Below are 18,717 nucleotides of genomic sequence, written 5' to 3'. Positions count from 1 at the left end.
AGCGGCCTTGAGCGAGTTTCGGCGTCTCAGCTCTATGTTATTCCGCTGGGCGACATCTCCATATAGAAGCCATCGTCCGGGACTCGTATATTTTCCGCTAGTTGAAAGATTGTCGTCACCGATCAGTTTCGTGGCCCGTGCTGCTTCACCAGCCTCTGTTCCCGAAAACTCTGCCTTCCCCGACATTAATAGACTCCGAACAAAAACAATGGCTACCTGTTACTCTGCCAAAAAATCCGTCCTAGGAACTAGACAATGTGAATAGGTCATCCGACGAGAGGCCTTGTTTCCTCCCGACCGTTACGGGAGACGATTCCATTTCCAGCGCATGACTTCTCTCTTTCTTGCGGTGGTACTCTTTGGCAGCCATTGATTCCAGTCCATATCTGTTCTGCGAATGACATACACGACACCAATATCGTATCATAATTCCGGGATTTGTCTGCTAGAAAGTTTTTGTATTCCAAGAAGTTGTTGTTTTCGAATTGATTCTCGCCCGATAATTATTCTAGTGCAGAGGTAGGAAACACAGAGCAAATCCACGTATCCATGGTTCTCTGCTTCATCTGGTAAGTTGTTGGTTCTGTTTCATCTCATTCCAGAAATCCGAACAAAAATTATTTGCAGCAGAAGATTAAAATCCGGTGTTGTTCTTATTTCGGAAAACTCTCCACTTATTTCTGGAATGAAGTTGCTAGATCCTTTCTATTTTTCGTTTCCTTTCTGAGAGTCCACAATCCGAAAAACAATTTTGAACCGCTGCTCTGTTCGGCGCCGAGAGGAGGAAGAAGATACTGTAGAAAATTTATATGTTTCCTAAGTTAGGAAACCATAATTAATCAGCGTCAGTTCAGCGCAGCTTGTGCTCGTTCCAGCCCAACACGGACTGGCCGCCGAGTCAAACCAGCAACCCGATCGCTTTTGCACTAGTATTTCGAGTTAACTCGGACCAACTCGGATCGAGTCAATCCGGTCCGGATCAACTCGGTCAGTCAACTCAAACATGGCACACTTATTTTTCTACCTCGGTATATGTGTCCAAGTTTATACATATTTCAGTGTGACTCGGTAAATTTTTTTCTAGCTAGATTTTGAAGAATTGATAGATAATTTCTTGGTCAGCATATAATTTGGAACATATATTTGCATTAGATTATTTTAATGGGTCAATTTTACAAGGATTATTTTGGTTCGTGTTATATGGGCCCAACCCATTTCAGCTCCTGCTATTGTGTCTCTTTGGATGAGACATTATTATTAAAGAAGAGGTGGTCTCAGTACTTTTTCTCATACCATAATTTATTTGAATCTCAAAATTATCACGGTTGGGACACCATAAGAGTTGGTGCCTGGATTAGGACACCATCATTTATTTAACTCTGAAAAATATCACGGTTAGGACACCATGAGAGTCCGTGTCCGAATGTGGACACCATGATAAATAAGCTGCCCACTTCCCTCCCCCCCCCCACCATTAATGTCATTTATTACTTCTACCACTTGAGAGACGTTGTCATGAGGAGGGACATGGTGATGGAGTTTTTTTTTTTTTCACAACCTTCAGCGTTTAGACCCACTACCTACATTAATAGGAGAGACACTACCTACAGAAGATAGAAGTGTGTCGAACATCCAACATGAGTTATTTGATTGGATTATGAAGCAATGTCATGCGACTTGAAGTGATGCTACTCTCACTTATGTTATGCCAGTTGGGCCTCATGAACGAGAGCACCAGCGTGAGGGAGAGTGTTGGAAGATGAAGACAAATTTTATACATCATTTGCAACAATTTGAGAGCTCATGTTGTTCTCTCAACCCCAACTTGAGGGGGAGTGTTGGAAGGTAGGGCCCAAGCCCACACGACTAAAGAAGACCTACATATCCAAGTGTGTTGGAAGATGGGCCCAAGCCCATAAGACCAAGGAAGACCCATACATCTAAGAGATATAGAAGATGGGCTCAAGGCCCACAAATCAAGGAGAAGGCCCATAGGCCCACATACAATGATGGCAGGAGGGTAAATAAAGGGTCATCTCATAGAGATGGCATTGATGTAATTAGATTAAAGTTCAAGGGTTTAAACCCTCAACCCTAAGTTCAGGGGTATTATTGTAATACAGTAGCTTCATTAATCTATAAATAGAGCTGTAGGGGGAGGGTTAGGAAATCAAGTCCATAACCTCTTCTTCCTCTGCTTTTCTCATAATGGGTCACTCTCCCTTTTTCTCTATGAGCTAAATCCTTGGAGTCCTGAAAATTAACAAAATGGAAGTGAAGGTTGTGGCACTATCAGGCTTTGTCTGGCTAATGACATGATGTATCCCGTCATGGATGAGGAATCATTGACGAAATTTTAGTTGAAACTGAAAAGTCGGTATATGTCCAAGTCATTGACGAACAAAATCTATTTTAAGCAGAAACTATATGGTCTTAAGATGTCAGAGGGCTCGAGTTTGAGCCAGCATGTCAACGTTTTCAATCAGCTCATTAGTGATTTGAGGCTGGTTGAAGTGAAGTTTGAAGACGAAGACAAGGCGTTAATGTTACTGAATTCCCTACCGAATTCTCCTACGTACGAAAATTTGGTTATGACTTTGATGTGGGGCAAAGAAAGTCTCAAATAGGAGGATCACAAGTGCTCTATTAAGCTTCCATTAGAGGAAGAAAGCTAGTGATGAGACTTCACAAGGTGAAGGACTTGTGGTGAAGGGTAACCAGGAACGTGGAAGAAACAAGTCTTGGAGTGGATCGAGTAACAACAAATCTCGGTCTAAATCCAGGAAGAGGAAGGACCACGTGTTTTAAGTGCCGGGAAAAGGGGCACATACAACGGGATTGTCCAGAGAAAAAGAAAGGGAATGCAAAGCACAAACTGGGCCCATCAAAGTGTGTGAATATAGTGGAAGAAGAAGACTCAGGGAGTGGTGATGAGGATATGCTTTCTGTTTCATCCAATTCAGATCATCTAAGATATTTTTGGATTATGGATTCAACATGCTCTTATCACAAGATACCCAATAAAGATTGGTTTCACACCTACAGGTTAGTAAACTCTGGTTTTGTTATGATGGGTAACAATACTTCATGCAAAGTTGTTGGAATAGGGAGTATAAAAATTAAAATGTTTGATGTTGTGATTAGAACGTTGTGTGATGTTAGACATATACTGGATCTAGGGAAGAATCTGATTTCATTAGGCATTTTAGATCGTAATGTTAGGATCTTCCCGAGCCATGGATCGAGTCATCCTTCTTTCCTCTCTTCCCTCCATAGATGCTCTTGACGCTGGAAGGGAATTCTTGTTTCTGGAACGTGGAATGATGGAAATCAAAGAGAACGCAAGAGCTTTGAAGGAAGCTCAACCTGGACCTCAGAGGGAGAATCCGACCTAGACCTCTGAGGGAGAATCTGACCTGTTTAATCTAATTTTCTTAATACTTGCTTTCCCTTCTCCTTAACGTCCCTCTAAATAGGGTTGAGGACGGAATTACAAAGGAAACCCATAGGTCAAGTGGTTCACGCCACATTACAACTGAACCAACCCAAAGTAAACCAAACCAAACAAAGTAAACTAAACCAAATGAAATTACATGCAAAGTAAATTGACTTAATTTAATTCCTATGCCTCTAGATAACTCGTGATGCTATGGAGTCCAAACATCACCCCCCTCCTGGAGAAAGAGCTTGTCCTCAAGTTCGAAGTATGGGTAGAGGGTGTGAAACGCAGCTAATGGCTCCCATGTCGTGTCACTGTGGTCAGCATCTGCCCATTGCATGAGGATCTCCCAATAACCTTGAATGCGGCGAGCCTGTAATACCTGTGCCGGAGTAGAAAGGACACGACCCTCATGTAGTGGGGGGCAGCGGTGTGTGCAACAAAGGCGAATCACCTTGGAAGGCCTTCAGGTGTGAGACATGAAACACGTTCTGAATCCTGGCATCTGGCGGAAGCTGCAATTGGTAGGCCACTGTACCAATGCAGTCCATAACCTGAAAGAGACCATAATATTTCGGAGAGAGCTTGTGGCGTTTCAAGGCTGTCAGTGACAACTGCCTGTAGTGTTGGAGACGCAACCAAACATAATCTCTGGGAGAAAAGAAGACTTCCTGGTGCTTCTTGTCATAATACATCTTCATAGACTGTTGTGCATCTTGGAGATGAGTTCACACCTCATTGAGGAAGGTGTCTCTTTCGGCTAATGCTTGGTCCAAAGTGGCGACTTTAGAGGCCCCTGGTTCATATGATAAAAGGCTAGGCGGTTCTCTACCATATACCACCTTGAATGGGGTTGTGCCGAGGGCGTTGTGGTAGGCTATGTTGTAACAGAATTCAGCCCAGGCGAGCCACTTTACCCACCTCTTAGGTAAGTCCCCCACGAAACAGCGAAGATACATTTCAATTGTTCTGTTGACAACCTCTATCTAGCCATCAGTTTGCAGATGGTAGGCTGAAGAGAAGGCTAATGTTGTGTCCTACAGCTTGAAGAGTTCTTTCCAGAAGGTACTTGTAAATATTGCATCCCTATCATTGGTAATGGAATTAGGCATCCCATGTAAGCGAACAATGTTATCCATAAATAGCTGAGCGACCTGAGCTGCAGTGTAGGGATGCGCCAGAGGGATGAAGTGCCTATACTTTGAGAAATGATCCACCACTACAAAGATAACGGATTTGCCCGACGAAGAGGGAAGTCCATCTATGAAGTCCATAGAAATATCAGACCAGACCTGTGATGGTAGCTGAAGTGGTTGTAGCAATCCAACTGGACTCAATGTTCCAGCTTTGGTCCGTTGACAAGTCTGACAAGTTGCCACATAATAGGCTATACTGCGCTTCATGCCCCTCTAATAAATTTCCCGACTGATCCAGAAATATGTTTTTTATCGGCCCTCATGTGTACTGTCATGGAAGGAGGCTAAAATGCTGTGAATCAGAGGGGATGTGTGGTGTAGAAAAATTATGTTTTTGTAGAGGACTAGATTGTCCTTAACCCTCCAAGTGTTTTCCGCTGTCCCCTACTGGATGTCATGACATAAAGCTATAATTAATGGGTACTGTTGTGCCTCTTCACGTATAGAATCCAACAAGAGAGCTGTGGGCTGACTGATGGCATATAATTGCGGCTCTGGAATATCCCGGCGAGATAAAGCATCAGCCCCTACATTCAAACTCCCCGGTTTATACTCTAAAGTAAAGTCAAACCCCATAAGTTTACTTAACCAATGTTGCTGTGGTGAGGTAGTGAGGCGCTGCTCAAGTAGATACTTGAGGCTGCAATGATTAGTGCGAATAAAAAATGAACGTCCCCAGAGATAAGGGCACCAATGCTGTATAGTTTTCACCAATCCGATCAATTCCCTTTCATAAGCAGCTAACTTGTGGTGGTGTTGTCCAAGTTGGCGGCTAAAATAAGCAATCGGGTGGCCCTGTTGGTGTAACACTGCACCAATACCGCCCCTTGAAGCATCACATTCCACTACAAAGGACTCATCAAAGTCGAGTAGCTGCAAAACTGGATCGGATGATAATGCCTCTTTCAACTGGTGAAAGGAATGAGCCGCTGTCTTTGACCAGGTAAAGGCATTTTTCTTGAGGAGGTTGTTGAGCGGAGCTGCAATCTGGCCATAGCTACGAATAAATTTTCTATAATACCCAGCTAGGCCCAAAAATCCCCTTAAGGCTATAATATATGTAGGAGTAGGCCAATCTGTGACCGCCTGTATCTTACTGTGGTCGACTTTCACCCCCACTGCTGAAATAACGTGGCCCAAGTATGCCACTTCTGACATGCCCATAGAACATTTGGACCGATTTAAAACCAAATGATGTGAACGGATAAGAGAAAATACCTGTTGAAGGTGTTGAAGATGTTCTTCCCAACTGTAGCTATAGACCAAAATATCGTAAAAAAATACCAATATGTATTTTCGCAAGAGAGAGGAAAATACCTCATTCATAAGGGCCTGGAAGGTGGAAGACGCATTTGAGAGACCAAATGGCATTACGAGGAACTCGAAATGGCCGTGATGCGTGCGAAACACTGTTTTCTCCATATCTGATGGATGAACTCAGATTTGATGGTAGCCAGATTTCAAATCGAGTTTAGTAAAAATAGTAGCTCCATGTAGCTCATCTAGCAACTCGTCCACCACTGGGATAGGAAATTTATCTTTAATAGTATGGGCATTGAGTTGCCGGTAATCCACACAAAACCTCCATGACTTATCATGCTTGCGGACCAGTAATACCGGTGATAAAAAAGGAGATCTGCTGGGCTGAATAATACCCTGTGCTAGCATCTTCTGGCACTGCCTTTCAATCTCATCCTTTTGTAAGTGGGGGTAATGATACGGACGCACCACTACAAGCTCAGTTCCCATTTTCAAACGGTTACGGTGATCACAGTGCCTAATTGGCGGTAAAGCAGTAGGGTCCTGAAAGATATCCTCAAATTCTGTAAGTAAGTGAGATAACTTACTGTTGGCCGTGGACTGGACCTGGACAACCTATAGTGCGCAGGGCACTGGTGCTTGTGTGCCATGCAATATAATATGACGTTGGTCCACTGTAAAAGACATGGTTAGAGCTTGGAAATCCTATAGTATTGGCCCCAACAATTGAAGCCATTTAATTCCTAGTACCAAATCGAATCCTAACAGTGGAATCACCAGAAAATCGGCAATAAATGCATGTCCCTCAATATCAAAGTGTGTGGCTGGAGATATGCCCACACTAGTAATTTTACCCCCCATTGGCTACAAATATAGAAAGAACAGTCTGTTGCTGGACTACTAACCAAAGTTGTTCTGCCGCCGGCTGACTGATGAAATTATGTGTACTGCCCGAGTCAACTAAAGCCAGTAACTGTAGATGATGTAACTAGGCTTTAACCTGCATTGTGCTTGAACTGCTTAGACCAGTCATGGCATGAAGGAAAATCTCTAGATCCTCTGGGTCCGTTTTCACAATCTCCTCCTCAGGTAGTATGTCGTCTCCATCCTCCCACATACATATACTGAATAATCGTTTATAGTGGTAACCAATGACATATTGTTCATCACAATTAAAACAGAGGCCCTTGGCCTTTCTCTGATCCATTTCCTGTCTGGAGAGTTTTTTGAAGTAAGGAGCAGGTGGAGCTGAATTAGCTGTGTCTGGGCGTGGGGCTGCACTATCTCTAGAACGTGGAGGTCCATAGTAAGGGGTTGGCGCTGAGGCATTGTGCTTTCCTGGTCAAGCTGGTTTTCTGACCAGTGACTCCTTTAGAACACGCTGCTTGTGCTCAATTGACCTGGCTAAATTCATAGTGTGGTCCAAATCTGTAGGAGCATGTAATTCAACTTCTAGTCTCAGAGCTTCTGTCAAACCTGTAGTAAAAATATGAACATACTGTGTATGACTGACAAACTGGTTTGCTCTGGCTAACCTTTCCTGGAAGGTCTTTTAGTACACCTCTAGTGATCCAGTTTGTTTGTAATTGATTAATTCACCCAATGGATTGCTACTAGCTGGAGGACCAAATCTCATCATGCAAGACTGCCTAAAGGTTGCCCAATCCTGAACTAATTGGTAATTTCAGTTTGGTGGTACCATAGAAGCGCTTCATCGAGCATGTGGTAGGCGGCCAAATAAACTTTCTCATCCGCAGGTATTTTTTGATGATAAAAGAACTGATCACACTTGGCTAACCAAATCAAAGGGTCCTTAGACCCATCATACGTACGAAAGTCAAGTTTTAAATACCTGGGAACAATATTTGGTCCTTGAACGGTAAGCCCCAGATGGGGATGGTGTTGACGCATTGGTGGTTGGGGGAGGTGGTGGGTGAAATTGATGGTGGTTGTCCGGTGGATAGTAGGCAGCCGGTGGTTGTGCTCGTGTATGATTGTCCTCTTGTCGCCGGAGGAGAGCTTGGATGGCAGCATCCATTGATTTTATGGCTTCACGCAAATCATTGGTTATTTGACGCACCTCTTCCAGGGATTGAGGAATCCTGAAGGTTTGTCCTCTGCCTAGTATCTTCCACAAATTGCCTCGAGTCATCAGGGGAAGAGGAATCCCCAAGGGTGGACCTATCTGATACCACGATGTTAGGATCTTTCCGAGCCATGGATCGACTCACCCTTCTTTCCTCTTTTCCCTCCATGGATGCTCTTGACACTGGAAGGGAGTTCTTGTTTTTGGAACGTGGAATGATGGAAATCAAAAAGAACGCAAGGGTTTTGAAGGAAGCTCAACCTAGACCTCAGAGGGAGAATCTGACCTAGACCTCTGAGGGAGAATCTGACCTGTTTAATCTAATTTTTTCAATACTTTCTTTCCCTTCTCCTTGACGTCCCCCTAAATAGGGTTGAAGACGGAATTACAAAGGTGACCCATAGGTCAAGTGGTTCACGCCACATTACAACTGAACCGACCCAAAGTAAACCAAACCAAACAAAGTAAACTAAACCAAATGAAATTACATGCAAAGTAAATTGACTTAATTTAATTCCTATGCCTCTGGATAACTCGCGATGCTATGGAGTCCATAACACGTAATGGGTATAGTTACAAGTTTGCAAGTGGAGTAATGAAAGTGAGCAAAGGTGTCTTAACAGTGATGAAGGGGTAGAAAATATCTGAAAATATATATACACTACAAGGTACCACAGTTGTAGGTGGAGTTGTAGTTGTAGAGTATGAGTTAGATTGTACAGTCTTGTGGCATATGTGGTTAGGTTATATGGGAGTGTGTGGGATGATGGAGCTTCATAAGAGAAATCTATTAAAGGGTGTCAAAAAATGCAAGATTGATTTCTACAAGTTTTGTGTTCTTCGGAAACAGAATAAGGTGCAGTTCAAGGCAGTCACACATAAGACAAAGGGGATTCTTAACTATGTTCAGTCAGATGTTTTGGGGCCAGTAAGAGTAGCATCACGAGGAGGACACATATACTTTGTGACCTTTATTAATGACTACTCACGAAAGGTTTGGGTACACTTCATGTAGCACAAGTTAGAAATGTTTGCCAAGTTAAAGTTGAGGAAATCTGAAGTAGAAAATCAGACAAAGAGGAAGATTAAATGACTCAGATCAAACAATGGTATTGAGTACACAAATTCAAAGTTTAAAGAGTTGTGTGAGCAGCATGGGATTAAGAGACACTTCACTGTACGCAAGAAACCACAATAGAACGGTGTGGTAGAAAGGATGAACAAAACAATAGCTGAAAGAGCTAAATGTCTCTGGTTGAATGCAGGGCTTGCAAAGAACTTCTGGGCAGAAGCAGTGAATATGGCATGTTTCTTGATTAAAAAATTACCTAGAGTAGCACTAGATAGGAAAGTATTAGAGGAGGTGTGGACAGGCAGTGAGGTAGACTACTCTGGCTTGAGAGTGTTTGGATGTCCAGCCTATGTACATCTTTCTAGTGAGAAGAGGTCGAAGTTTGATGTAAAGTCTAGACAATGTATCTTTCTGGGGTATCAGAAAGGGGTGAAAGGCAAACAAGATGGTGGTCAGTAGAGATGTGGTTTTTTGATGAAAAATGGGAGCCAAAAAATTGCAGCACCAATGACCATGTGGTGCAGGTGGAACTAGAGAACCATGGTAGAGAAGTGGATGCTTAGCATGTAGAAAGTTCTATCTCAGGTGATCAGTAGCATCATAGTATAGCCACTGACAGACCCAAACACACTATCAAACCTCCTACCAGGTATGGTTTTGAAGATTTGGTTTCTTATGCGCTTATTACTAGTAGTGGGGATCCTACTACTTTTCAAGAGGCAGTAAAAAGCCAAGAGAAAAGTAGATGGATGGGTGCTATGGTGGAGGAGATGGAGTCTCTGCATAAAAACCAGACATGGGAGTTGGTGATCTTCTCTAGGGGAAGAGACCTATAGGATGCAAAAGGGTGTATAAAAAGAAAGAAGCAATATCAAAAAAAGAGGGGGGAAAATTCAAGGCTCGTTTAGTAGCAAAGGGTTACTCATAGAGGAGGGTTGACTATGATGAGGTATTCTCCCCTGTGGTTAGACACACCTCCATTAGGGCAGTGTTGGCTTTAGTAGCACATTCAGACATGTAGTTGGAGTAAATGGATGTAAAGACAATTTTCCTTCATGGTGACTTGGAGGAACAAATTTACTTGGTGCAGCCAGAAGGGTTTAGTCACCCTGGATAGGAACATTTGGTTTGTAATTTGAAGAAGTCACTTTATGGGCTGAAGTAGTCTCTGAGGCAGTGGTACAAGCGATTTGACTCTTACATGATCTGAATTGGCTACAAAAGATGTGAGTATGATTGTTGTGTTTATGTGAAAAGCCTTGATGATGATTCTGTTATTTTTCTGTTACTTTATGTGGATGATATGTTGATTGTTGCAAAGAGTATGAGTGAGGTCAACAAGTTGAAGATTTTGTTGAATAGAGAATTTGACATGAAGGATTTGGATGCGGCCAAGAAGATTCTTGGGATGGAGATTCGTAGGGACAGAGCTTCCAGGATGTAGAATTTAGGATCTCATGAAAGGAACTTTAGATCAACAAGAAAGAAGAAGAAGAAGAAGAAGAGAGAAGGAGAAGAGAAGAAGAAGAATGTGGAAGGAGAGAGTTTGGATTAAGGGAGAAGAAGGTTGCGTCAAAAAGAAAAATGAGGGCTGGACGAATTTGTTGAAAGAGAGGAGAGTGCTTCAATGCCCCACCTCTTAGCCAATGCATTTATTTATAGTTTTACAATGCCCTTAGGGTTACAACTTGATAAAATAAAAGACATAAAAGGAACACATATTTACACTTCTATGCCATCTTTATGGAAAGTACCATATTTTACACATATGCCACTCCTTTGACGTGTGGGCTTCTTCTCTTGAGCTCGTGGGCTTGAACCCATCTTCCAACACTCCCCCTTAAGCTGGAGGAGAAAAGACATCATAAATACCCAGCTTGCCACATATAAATGATAGGATTTTAGATGTAATGGGTTTAGTGAGAATATCAGCTACTTCCTCTTGAGATGATACATGTTTGAGAGAGATTATTCCTGCTTGAAACTTCTCCCGTATAAAATGACAATCCACCTCAATATGTTTAGTTCTTTCATGAAAAATTGGATTTGAAGTGATATGAATGGCTGCTTGATTATCACAATGCAGATTCATGGACCCCTTTTTATAAAAACCTAGTTCGGTAAGAAGGGTCCTGACCCATAAAAGTTCACTAACGGTATGGGCCATAGCTCTGTATTCTGCTTCGGCACTAGATCTTGCAACCACATTTTTCTTCTTAATTTTCCATGTAACCAAGTTTCCCCCAACCAGAGTACAATATCCTGATGTAGATTTTCTATCATCAGGAGATCCAGCCCAATCTGCATTTGAGAAGCCTTCTATGTTGAAGTGCCCATGTTTTTTATACAATAATCCTCTTCCTGGAGCTCCTTTTAGATAACGTAATATTCTCTCTAAAGCCTGCCAAAGGGTAATTTGTGGGTTGTGCATGAATTGACTCACCACACTTACAACATATGATATGTCTGGCCTAGTTACCGTGAGATAAATCAGTTTTCCCACGAGTCTTTGATATTTTCCAATATCGATATCTTCTTCATTTGTGACACATAATTTTACATATGTATCCATAGGTGTGTCAACTGGTCTACAACCCTTCATTCCTGTTTCTTCAAGGAGATCCAAGACATATTTCCTTTGAGACAATATTATCCCATGTTTGGATTGAAGAACTTCTATACCCAAAAAATATTTAAGCATACCAAGGTCTTTAGTCTTGAATTCCAGACATATCATCTGCTTCACCTCTTGTATGCTCAAAGCATCATCACCGGTTAAGATAATATCATCCACGTATACGGCCAATAATATTTTCCCCTTGATCGTATATTTATAATATACGGAATGATCAACTGAGCACCGATGAAAACCAAACCGTAGGAGTGTTTGACTAAATTTATCAAACCAAACCCGAGGGGACTGCTTAATCCCATATAAAGACTTTTTTAACTGGCATACTAACTCCCCCTCAACCACATAACTAGGTGGTTGAACCATATAAATTTTCTCATTGATATCACTATTTAAAATAGTATTTTTAACATCTAACTGATAGACGGGCCATGAAGAGTTAACAACAATAGATAAGATGATGCGTACCGAATTCAATTTTGCAACAAGAGAGGTCTCTTCATAATCTATCCCATAGCACTGCGTATAGCCCTTAGCAACAAGTCGAGCTTTAAGACGAGCAACCAATCCATCCGGATTATGTTTCACCGAAAAAACCCATCGACAACCAACCAGTCTTTTACCTTTCGGGAGTGATGTTAAGAACCAGGTTTGGTTTTCGTATAAGGCGTGAATTTCTTCATCTATAGCCGCCTTCCATCCTGGATGTCTCAAGGCTTCCTGATACGACTGCAGAACGGAAGTAGAAGAAAGGGACGCAAGAAACTGAAAACATGGTGAGACATAAAATTTGAGATAGGATGCAAAGTAGTACAAGAGCGATGTTCTTTTCTTAAAGCAATAGGCCGAGTATCAAATTCAGGCCCATACATAGGAGGAGAAGGACTTACCTCGGGTAGATCCGACAACTCCACAGGTGAAGGTACGGTCGGTGCATCAGGGGATGGTTCCACTTCAAGATTGAACGGCACAAGCGGACAAGGAGTAGTAGAAGGACAAGTCCATCTTGGAGGAGCATCATGGGAGGAGTAGAAGGGGGTGTCCTCAAAGAAAGTCACATCCCTAGATATAAACATCCTCCGAAGGGTAGGATTGTAACAAACATAACCTTTCTGGTTCCGAGTGTACCCCAAAAAAATGCACCTCATAGACCGAGGATCAAGTTTATTTTTATGTTGGAATGTAACATGAACAAAACATGTACATGCAAACACTTTCAAAGGAAGAGAAAAAGGATCTTCACCATTAAATAACACAGAGTAAGGAGTTTTATGATGAAGGTAACCTATCAATTAGAAAGCATGTTGTAAGTATAGCATGAGGCCAATAGAAATAGGGTACCTTCATGGAGTAGAGGAGGCCCCGAGCAACTTCAAGAAGATGATGATTCTTTCTTTCAGCAACACCATTTTGTTGAGGAGTATAGGCACATGATGTTTGATGAATAAGCCCATTACTCTCACAAAATGATTTGAAGTCATGAGACATGTATTCCTTAGCAATATCAGATCTAAGGGTTTGAATTTTCTTCCCAAATTGTATCAAGACCATAGCATGAAAATTTTTAAACAAAGGAAGAATTTCAGAACGCTCTTTAAATAGATATAACCAAGTCACTTGAGTAAAATCATCAACAAAAATGACATAATATTTAACTTAGGAAATATTTGAGACACATATAGGGCCCCATACATCAGAATGTATTAGGTCAAATGGAGCAGTACTTGTAGTTGTAAAACGAGGAGAATATGTACTCCTGACATGTTTACTTAATTGACAAACCTCACAACTGAAATTAGAAAATCCTTTTAAAGATGGAACCAAAGAATGAAGTGAAGGGGTAGACGAATGACCAAGTCGGTTGTGCCAAAGTTGGGCCTCAGATGTGGTGAACGATAATGCCGCTAATGGTGGAAGAGTAAAGTAGTACAAACCCCCCTTTTCATGGCCGCCACCAATCACCCGCTTCATAGTGAGATCCTGAAAGACTCAAGAAGACGGTGAGAAGGTGATAGAGCAATTTAATTGTTTGGTCAATTGACTAATCGAGAACAAATTTAAAGGAAATTGAGGAACAAACAAAACATCTTGAAGGGGAATAAATGAAGTAAGAGAGGAGGAACCTTTGCCAAGGACCTTGGTTTGGGTACCATCAGCAATAGTAACGAATTTATGAGGATAACAAGGAGATAAGGACTGCAACAAGTGTTTGTTACCTGATAGATGTTCGAAGGCCCCGGAGTCGATGATCCAAGAGGAAGAGGAAGAAGAGGAAGAAAGCATACCTGAGGCAATAGTAGTGGCAGCAATAGATGATGAGGGAATAGATGATTCCATGAAGGACTTCATTTTCTGAAATACAGCATAGTCCTCAGCCGTAAGAGTCACATTTTCGGATGATGATTCAGCCTTATCTTCATTTTTCTCAACGTTAACCGAGACTGGGTTAGTGGTGGCCCAATCAGGCTTGCCATGAAAGTTCAGCATGATGCCACAAGGTGGTTTTGACGGCCACAATAAGTGCAAAGTTGAGACTCAGTACGGAAAGAATTCTGACCCATTCTACCACCTCTATTTTCAGCCCCTCTCATATTTCTACCTCGTCCTCGGGATGAGGAAGATGTTCCCCGATTGCCAGAGAACATCGCCGATGGAGCATCAATAGGAGAAGAAGGGGATGGATCCGGTATCCGAAGTAATGTAGCACTAATATCATCGAAGGATGGAAGAGCAGAAGAACTTAGAAACTGAGTTTTGGCCTGTATGGTTTAATATTCGATAAGCAAATGGTTGCTGCCAAAGCTTCTCTTTGTCGTCATTGAATGGCAATATCAGTGGAATATGGCTGAGCTAGTTTCCATTCTTGAAGAAGACCTCGAAACTGTGCCAAAAATTCGTGAATATTATCTCCATGTTTCGTATGCAGCATGTTTTGTAAGATATCATATATTTTTTGTAATGAAGTAGTGCTTGAGTAAAGTTTGGCACAAGTGTCCCATATGTTCTTGGCGATTTCCAAGTGGACCACGTTGTTGGCCACCTGCTCTTCCATGCTATTAATGAGCCAATTTATCACCATATTATTATCCTTAACCCACTTATGGTAGGACGCATCATCTTCATCAATCGGAGGAGGAAAGTTAACAACGTTGCTCAAAAGGTCACGAGTAATAAGAACCCTCCGAACCGATTGTGACCAGCTCATGTAATTGGAGAAACCTCTAAGTGGAATTGTAGTAATACGGAGTATATAACTCTTATTACTATTGTATCCAATCTCCATGATGAGGCAAGTAAAATATGGAGGTCAAGGGAAAAGACCTTCCTCAAAGAACAATTACTCAATGTAATTTGAAGAACCTGTAGACCAAATCAGTCACCAACAAAAGAGAACAAGAACCAATTTCTTTCACGAGGGCAAGCAACAAATTATCAACAAATTTGTGCCTTTAGAAAGTCATAATAACATCCAGCCATCACTCAACTTCTCTTGTATTCATAAGAACAAAGTGAAGAAAGTATATGCAACCGATTAGGCCTTAATCCAAACTCCAACACAAACGAGCAATAAACAAAAATTTAGAGAAGATTTAACAGCAAACCAAGACACTTGGAAGAGATTTATCTTCAGCTTATGGGAGACTTCAACGTAAACAAAAATTCAATCGTTGAAGTTAAAAAAAACGGAACTACAAAGGGTAAATGACTGCTGGAATTTCATCAAACATATAATGGGCATCCAATAACATAACACAAACCCATGAGCAACCTTAAGTAGAAGAAGATACAACAACATATGCTGGAATTCTACCTCAAATGAGATGGATCCAAATTACATAAAAGTAATTGAATTTCACCCATCAATCTTAATAAGATGCAAACAACAAATGATCTTGATCACTCTTGTAATTGATTGATAAGGAGTCAAGATTATAACATCACTTTAGTCATAGAAATAAATCTTTACAACATATAAAGATTTATCTTGACTTGATGTGACTCAAAATTCAAAAAGTAAAGAAAAACAGTAAAATGGAGTATGTAAATAAGAAAAGGAAACAAAAAAAAACGTAAATAAGAAGAGCATGAACTTATCTCTTCATGACTGAACTCCTTCTACAACTTCTTGAACAGATTTCATAATAACTCCATGAAGAGAGATCCTAAACTCCTTGTTCTGATACCATGTAGAATTTAGGATCTCATGAAATGAGCTTTAGATCAACAAGAAAGAAGAAGAAGAAGAAGAGAGAAAGAGAAGAGAAGAAGAAGAATGTGGAAGGAGAGAGTTTGGATTAAGGGAGAAGAGGGTTGCGTCAAAAAGAAAAATGAGGTCTGGACGAATTTGTGGAAAGAGAGGAGAGTGCTTCAATGCCCTACCTCTGAGACAAAGTCTTTATTTATAGTTTTACAATGCCTTTAGGGCTATAACTTGATAAAATAAAAGACATCAAAGGAACACTTATTTACACTTCTATGCCATCTTTATGGAAAATAACATATTTTACACATATGCCACTCCTTTGACGTGTGGACTTCTTGTCTTGAGCTTGTGGGCTTGAGCCCATCTTCCAACACAGGTGATTATGACTATCTCAACATAGCTATGTTGAGAAGGTGTTGGATAGGTTCAACATGGGTAATGCAAAACTTGTAAGTACACCTTTGGTGAATCATTTCAGATTGTCTACCGCTCAGTGCCCGAAGATAGATGATGAAGTTCATGACATGTCAAATGTCCCATATGAGTGTAGTGGGAGTTTAATGTATGGTATGGTTTGTACAAGACCAGATTTGTCACAAGCTATCAGCGTGGTTAGAAAGTTTCTTTCAAATCCGGGTCGACAACATTGGGATGCAGTCAAGTGGGTTTTTAGATACTTGAGGGATACTACAGACTATGACATCATGTTTAGTAGACAATAGAGTGACCCTTCAATTATGGGATATGTGGATGTAGATTATGCAAGGGACTTGGATGACAGGAGGTCTACGACAAGTTATGTATTTACTCTTGTGGGAGGGCCTATTTGTTGAATGTCCATGGTACAATCTATAGTTGCACTATATCCTACTGAGTCAAAATATATGGCAATAACGGAGGCTGCCAAGGCGGCTATGTGGCTTACAAGGTTGGTTAAGGAGTTGGGTGTCCAACAAGGTGGAGTTCAGTTGCATTGTGACAATCAGAGTGCCATTTATTTGGCAAAGAACCAGGTGCATCATGCGAGGACCAAACACATAGATGTGAGGTTTCACAGGATCATTGAATTGGTTTCATTAGGTGAACTACTACTTGAAAAAGTTTACACGTCTGAGAATGCAACAGACATGTTGACAAACCCTGCTACTAAAGATAACCCTACTTAGAGGGGAAGGAGAATGAGAAAAGGCAAGTCTTGAATTAGGTTAAAAAGGGTTCATAGTTCTCCTTGACGAGGTCCAGGTTCCCTCTTGAATCTGAATTTCTTTCTTCTCTTTTTGATTTTCTATTTTACAATACTCTTCACCAAGAACAATGAAGGATTCTTTCCCTTTTCTGAGTTCAACAAGAGGCCTTTAGCCTCTATTCAGGGCACTGCAGTAAGAGAGGAGTTTTCCTTCTCTTTTACGAGCAAAGCTAGAGGCTTTCCCCGCTCCTAGACCGAGAGAAGCAAGGCCAGAGGTTTTCCTTTAAATGAGAAAGCATCAAGGTTAGGGACTCCTAACCCCTAATCAGTGGACTGCCCAAGTTAGAGGCTTATCAACCCCTAACCCGAACAACAACCGTGAGCAGTAAGGGGCCCACCCCTTCCTTTTCATGAGCAGAAAGAGGCTTCCTAGCCCCTTATTGAGAGAAACACCATAGCGGCTTAAGGGAGGATCTCTACGTCTACCGAGAGCAGCAGCAAAAAGGAGGGTCCTTTCCTCCTAACTGAGATCAGCAGCTCTCACCAACAACCCTGGATTCACCAATCCCACGCCGAGTTACTCGATCCATGACAAGGGATAATAACAATCCTTTAATCTATTGAGTTGAAACCCTAAGGGCATTGTAACACTATAAATAAGAGCATTGGCTAAGAGGTAAGGCATTGAGGCTTTCTCCTCTCTTTCAAAAATCGTCCAGCCACCTTCTCTTCTCCCTTGACGCATTCTCTCCTTTCCTTAATCCAAACTCTCCTCTCTCATGTCCTTCTCCTTCCTCTCTCTTCTCTCTTCTCTCCTTCTTCTTCCACGTTAACCTACAGTCCTTCTCATGGGTCCTAAATTCTACACCCTTTAAGGCCTTCTTCATAAAGACAAAATGATCTACTAAGCACTAGCTAAATCCAAACAACAACATTGTTTGGCTAAATTTGTCAAACCAAGCCCAAAGAGACTGTTTAAACCCATATAAAGACTTCCTCAATTTGCGTACTGACTCCCACTCAACCACAAAATCAGGTGGTTGATGCATATATATCTCTTCTTTTATGTCCTTAGTCAAAAAGATTTTTTTTACATCCAATTGATATACCACCCATAAGGAATTAGCAACTATAGATAAGAAGATGCGTATTGAGTTTATTTTAGCCACTAGGGAAAATGTTTCCTCATAATCCACTCCATAAAACTGAGTGTATCCCTTGGCAAAGAGTTAGGCTTTGAGGCGAGCAACAAAACTATGTAGATTATGCTTGATAGTGAAAACTCATTTACAACCTATGGGTTTCTTGTGAGGATGAAGAGGAACTAGGGCCCAAGTCAAATTCTCATATAAGGCATGCACTTCCATTCTGGATGTCTCAGGGCCTCCAGATGTGACTGTGGAACAAATATGGGAGAAATATATGCAAGACATTTACAACATGAAGAAGACAATTGATGGTGAGAAATAAAATTGGATATAGGATGAGAAGTGAAGGGCCTAATGAAAGTCTGAAGCGCCTTCTGTAGATCTATGGGCCAAGTACCAAATTGTGGCCAAATACAATAGGGAAAGATGGGCTTACCTCAAAGGGGTCCATAAATTCCACAAGTGAGGTGTTGATCAAGTCTTCAAGGGGCTGA

The sequence above is a fragment of the Aristolochia californica genome, unplaced genomic scaffold, assembly GCF_029961685.1.
Source record: "Aristolochia californica isolate CCGP_79_NKW_82.1479 unplaced genomic scaffold, dmAriCali1.0.hap1 SCAF_14, whole genome shotgun sequence".
Lineage (NCBI taxonomy): Eukaryota > Viridiplantae > Streptophyta > Magnoliopsida > Piperales > Aristolochiaceae > Aristolochia > Aristolochia californica.
Note: the sequence above shows the minus strand (reverse complement) of the source record.